At 38.8% G+C, this 6,000-nt stretch overlaps 1 long non-coding RNA gene across 1 annotated transcript in view; it reads right to left on the reverse strand.

Annotated features, from left to right (window-relative positions):
- The window catches only part of LOC141377665 (uncharacterized), a 60,774-nt gene that overhangs the window by 32,248 nt on the left and 22,526 nt on the right, over positions 1–6,000 (reverse strand). The window contains exon 2 of the long non-coding RNA XR_012390156.1: positions 4,246–4,459. This is a non-coding gene — a long non-coding RNA (uncharacterized lncRNA). The remainder of the gene's footprint in view (positions 1–4,245; positions 4,460–6,000) is intronic.

Genomic DNA, 6,000 nt, shown 5'->3' on the forward strand with positions numbered 1-6,000 from the left:
GGAATGGTGTTAGCTAAAAAAATTATTCTTTATTTATGGAAAACATCATCAAAACCACTTTTTAAGTCCTGGCTTTCAGAATTTTCCACCACTTTACATTTAGAGAGATTAAGACACAATCTTTCTGACAACATTGCCGGTTTCGAAGCCACCTGGAAACCCTTTTTTAATTATTTGTCAAATGCCCAGAACAACAGTTTAATGGTATAACCCTGTTATCGTCTGCAAGATCACCATATTGCCTGCGCCCACTGGCCTAGATATATAGGTGTAACATTGTTGACCCATGTATAATAGTAGAGGAACTGATGTAATAATGGTTTTAAAACCTTCTTTTTTCTGTCTTATGTCCCTTTTATTTTTATTTTATTGTTTGATTGTTTTTTCTGTTTTGTCTCTATAATTGCTGTTGCTTTCTGTATTGCTCTATGTTGCTTTAAGAAAATAAAAATATAATATTCAAAAAAAATAAATAAATTATGTTAAAACACGTAAAAAAAAAAAAAAAAAAAAAAAAACTCTACACTTCTACTCTCTGCTGTCACAAAAAGTAAAATAATAAAAAAGGTGGTGTTATTCATATTTAATGTGTAAAACAACTTTTAGTCTAAGAGTGGTGTGAAATTCATTCATTTACTATGCTTCGACTTAGTCCCTTTATTCATCAGGGGTCGCCACAGCGGGATGAACCGCCAACTTATCCAGGATATGTTTTACACAGCGGATGCCCTTTCAGCTGCAACCCAGTACTGGGAAACATCCATACACACATTCACACACACACTCATACACTATGGCCAATTTAGTTCATCCAATTCACCTACAGCGTATGTGTTTGGACTGATAATATCCGTAATTTAGCAGTTTTTTTGTATTTTTTTCTTTTTATTCTTGTTTTGGATTGCATTATGGGATCTTAATATTTCCTCCTTTTAACTTTTAACCTAGACAAGTTGTAAAAAAGTAAATTTTATGAGCATTTTTAATAGTTTGCAGTGCTGTATTGTCTGTTGGCAGGCCTGGATTAAGAATTCAGAAGTTGAATAAAAAAATAAGATTAATTTAATATTTTTTTTTAAATAAAATGAATCTGTAATGTATTGCCCGATTTTTTTAAATAAATGATTTAGTATATATATTTTAGTCTACAAAGATTTTAATTATTTTGAAAGCATTTAAAGAACACTTTAAAGAAAATACTAATACAAGTGAAAATTAATTTTAAAGTTTTATGTGTTTAAGTTCACTGAAGCAGTACTAAAAATGTTTATTAAAGGGTATTTTAATGTATAACTTCTATAACGTAAACTTATAAGGCATATGATTTGGATTTAACACCTCTCCAATCCAGTTCTATGAATCTGAGTCCTCCATAATACACACACTTATTAATAATTCCTACTTGTCTTCCTCATGATGAAGAGTAGGCAAAATCTGATATGTATTGGCAGGGCCGGAGTGGGACTCTTTTTCAGCCCTGGAGTTTCAAGCCTTAGAACGCCCCACCTCAGTTCACCACTGAATATAATAAGATAAGGTCATTTCCAATTCAGTTTCTAATTACACTATCACATCTTTTTTTGAGAAAACAGCTTCTTTAGATCTTCAAATGTTCAACAACCCTTATATATATATGTCTTAACAATAAAAATGAAAAAAAAAAAGTTACTTAGTCGAGGACCAAACCCAGGTCGGCGGCATTATAACCTAACGTGCTAACCACTGTACCACAACAGCTGTACAATGAATGGTGACTTGCTTACAGGGCTACGAGAAAATGGATAAAAAGAGCAGATCTGCGGTAAAATAATGAATAAGAAGGCTGTGGTCAAGTAAATAAATAAATTATTTTTAAAAAGTGTGACTGCTGAGAGCAACAGATTCTGGAGCTAGGGACACCGGCCCTCGCCCAAAAAAACGGACCGACCCACCGGGAATTCTCCCGCTCCTCCCGATTAGCCAATCCGGGCCTGTGTAGTGGGGTAAAAAAGAAGAACGTGTTCATCAGACGCTGGATTCAAACCGGGTTCATGATCAATCGCGTCAAAACATGCTCTTTACGAGCTACGCCACTCACACTGCTGACTTTTGCGCTCTTATGTTGTCTCTGTCAATCAAACGGTGATGGGTGGGAATCACTCAACTAGGTTATTCCAATGAGGTGCGCTATTTGCACTTAGCCTAAATAGATAATAAATAGATATAAAAATCGGCATTTTTCCGCCTTGAAGAAGCCCCATGTGCACTTGCCCATAATTTAATAACAAATTTATCCGATATGAATCGGATCTGTGTCCTCGTGTCAGCAGTGAAAGCATGTAGATCGGATTTTCACCTGTCAATGCGAGTCGCATATCATTAAAAACCACAGTGAATGACATTTCATTTCAGAACAGACTTCAGCAGCACCTTAAATCTCCTACACGAAGATTTAAACAGCTTTTATATTGCATTATAGCACAGGTATTTAAGCATGTTAACAAGAGCGAGAGAGCGCAATGTCCGCCACGTATCCAATATAAACTAATATAAAACTAGTGCATACATCATGTGCATAAATCACGCCATGGACATTATTAAGATGCCTAAAGGTTTAAAAAAAAATCAAAAGAAGATGGACAAATGAGAAGCTTTCCGTCATAAACTATAGTAAAACAGCTTGTCAAAAGCTGCGAACAGATTACATACATAGAGAAAGAGCACTCTTTAATTATCAGCTGTTAGTCAGCGCCCGCTCTTTTTTTCCTGGTCATTGCGCCTTTGCCGTGTGCTGTGTAAATGCAGGTGATCAGATTCGAGTCACCTTTAAACGATGATGTAAGCAGGTCATCAAAAAAAAAAATCGGATACAGTCCATAGACTGTAAAATATATGGAGGTAGTATCCGTGACGTCACCCATAGGTTTCTAAAGACAACCGTCACCATTTTGTTCGCGCGTCATCACGGCGGGATACCAAACAAGGGCAAAGAGGCGGAGAGTGGGCGGAGCTACAGACACCTGCTGGCATTTAGCTTGGACCTGGTTCAGACACGCTTTACTTTGGGTGAACGCTTAATACTTTATCACCTGCGACTCGTTTGTGTTCTGACCACTTGTGCTTGGCTGTACACTATATCAATAAAGTGTTTAGACTTTTAAAAACACTGCTGTAATACATTGAGCCACTAAACATTGTTCTTATGACGTTTTTCAACAGGAGGAAAACGCAAATTACTTCCAAACACTTCAGATAGAGTCTGTGTTAGTTAATGCAAGACTATTGATGAACTCCAGCATAGCACTGTATGACAACGCTTCAGATGATGGTTCTAGAGTCTACAGCTAATCAATCTGACAGATTCTGGAGTGCATTACAGCTCTAAATATAAATATAAACGATAAATGATCTTAAATAAAACAAATACATGTATAGAGATGGTCTATAAGTATATAACTTTACTCACGTGGGAAACGGAGGCCACGTGAATGGTTTGTGAGCACAATTAAGTGCACTCAGCATGCCATGCCATCTAATAATTGTGGGAAACAAGTCCAAAAGGCAGTAGACTGTGTAAAGCCACATAAAACAACACAGAAATACGATAAATATGCCGAGTTCAGTGGCTAATCTGCAGGATTCAGCTGAGGTGACGTGACGGCGACCAGCGAGACCTAGCTGTCAATCAAGTGACCACGCCCTTAATTATGCAAACTTAATATAACTTAATATATAGGAAACGGATGAGTTATAAAAAAAAATCACCCCCTCACAGTTGTCATGAAGGGTAATATTAGCTGTATTAACCAAAATCTTTATTTGTACCAGGCTGTAAACACCTTTTTTTCTGCTGTAAAGTTGGCCATTCTAACAGTGGGCTCAATTGAAATTTGCTCTGTTTTGGAGCCAGAAACGGCCAGGACTAGCGGAATTTCGGATGAATTACAGTTTTAGTTACTTCCGTATTGGCTTCCCGAGGGAGAGCGGGAGGTTGCCGCTTGATACAGTCACAAAATCGGATTTGACCATCAAGATCTGCAGTGTAAATGCAACCTAAAAGTCCCTTTGTTAAACTCTAGAGTTGAATTTTCAACATCAAAAGTGAACAGAGCAGAGATCAACATCTTATAATCCAATTCACAACTATAAATAAACACTCGCCAATCACAAAATACGGAAACAATTCACTAACAGATATGCTTTACAGTGCACTACATGGGGATTCTAGCATCTTCATGTGGGTGAATGGTAAGGGATTATGATCACCTGTAGATCTCAGCCACTCATCAGTCGTCCGGTCTCTGTTTCAGGACGCCGGGGGGTGGAAATGAATGAAACCATGATGATGATGATGATGATGGTGGAACTTCACTGCTGACAGTAATGACTGATGGCTTCTCTCAAGGGGCAGAAAAACGAGGGATGTGTGTGGCGAATAAGTGGTGTCATTCTTCTCAGGATACGCCGGTGCGTTTGTGCCCTAGAGGACAGGAATATAATCAATATCCTTCTGTTCGGAAACTCTCTCACACACACACACACACACACATACGTCTGTACAGCTATATGCAGCGCTTAACATATAGAAGTACACCCCTCTCAAATCTCCATTTAAATTCATATGTTCTTAAGCTTTACAGTATTAGGTTTGAGCATTAGATTTGTGTTGAGCGCTGTATGTGGGGACCTGCATAGACTTCTGTTATTTTTACACTGACCTAATGATGTTTTCTGGCCAGTGAAGCTCAACCTAAGCCTGAGAGAAACCGTTTAGCATTTTTACATTTACATTTAACCGCTGGCCAGACACACAATGTCAGAAATATAAGGGGACATTCGGTCCTCACAATGCAGGCTCAACAAGAACACGCTATTGAGGGGTTTGTGCCAGATTTCTTCTTCCTTCACTTTATAGATTTAGTGGAGGACAAAATTAAAAAAAGAATGCAAAAAAAGAAAGGATGAAAGCTGTTTGGGCATATGAGTTGCACATCCGCGTTTCTAGGAAAATATTAGTTTCCTTTATGAATGCAAAATTGGAATTAATGGGCCTTAACCAGGAGCAATAACAAGATTAATCAGGGGCATTAAAGAGATGCAATATTTCATTGAATACAAATGAACATGGAGCTTCTGGCTACTGGATATGTTTTGGGAAGATGTATTTTAATGTGTTATTGGCTATTTCAGAGTTTGTCTGCAGTGCCTTAAACTGAACTGTCAATTTTTAGATCTAAAAAATATTATTAAAGCCAAACACATGGAAACAACTTAATGCATTTAGGCATGTAGACATGGTCAAGACGATCTGCTGCAGTTCAAACTGTGCATCAGGATGGGGAAGAAAGGGGATTTAAATGACTTTGAACAACATGGTTGTTGCTGCCAGACGAGCTGGTCTGAGTGTTTCAGAAACTGCACTTCATGCACAATTATTTCTAGGGTTTACAGAGAATGGTTTGAACAAGAGGAAATATCCAGTGAGCGGCAGTTCTGTGGGCGCAAATGCCTTGTTGATGCCAGAGGTCAGAGGAGAATGGCCAGACTGGTTCCAGCTGACAGAAAGGCAACTCAACTAAGCGCTCGTTACAACCAAGGTCTGCAGAAGAGCATCTCTGAACACACAACACGGCCAACCTTGAGGCGGATGGGCTACAGCAGCAGAAGACCACACTGGGTGCCGCTCCTGTCAGCTAAGAACAGGAAACTGAGGCTACAATTCACACAGGCTCACCAAAACTGGACAATAGAAGATTGGAGAAACGTTGCTGCTCTGATGAGTCTCCATTTCTGCTGACACATTCAGATGATCGGGTCAGAATGGTCCTCAACAACATGAAAGCATGGATCCATCCTGCCTTGTTTGAACGGTTCAGGCTGGTGGTGGTGGTGTAATGGTGTGGGGGAGATTTTCTTTGGGTCCATTAGTACCAATTGAGCATAATGTCAACGCCACAGCCTACCTGAGTATTGCTGCTGACCATGTCCATCCCTTTATGAGCACAGTGTCTCCATCTTCTA

This window comes from Danio rerio, chromosome 14, assembly GCF_049306965.1.
Source record: "Danio rerio strain Tuebingen ecotype United States chromosome 14, GRCz12tu, whole genome shotgun sequence".
Lineage (NCBI taxonomy): Eukaryota > Metazoa > Chordata > Actinopteri > Cypriniformes > Danionidae > Danio > Danio rerio.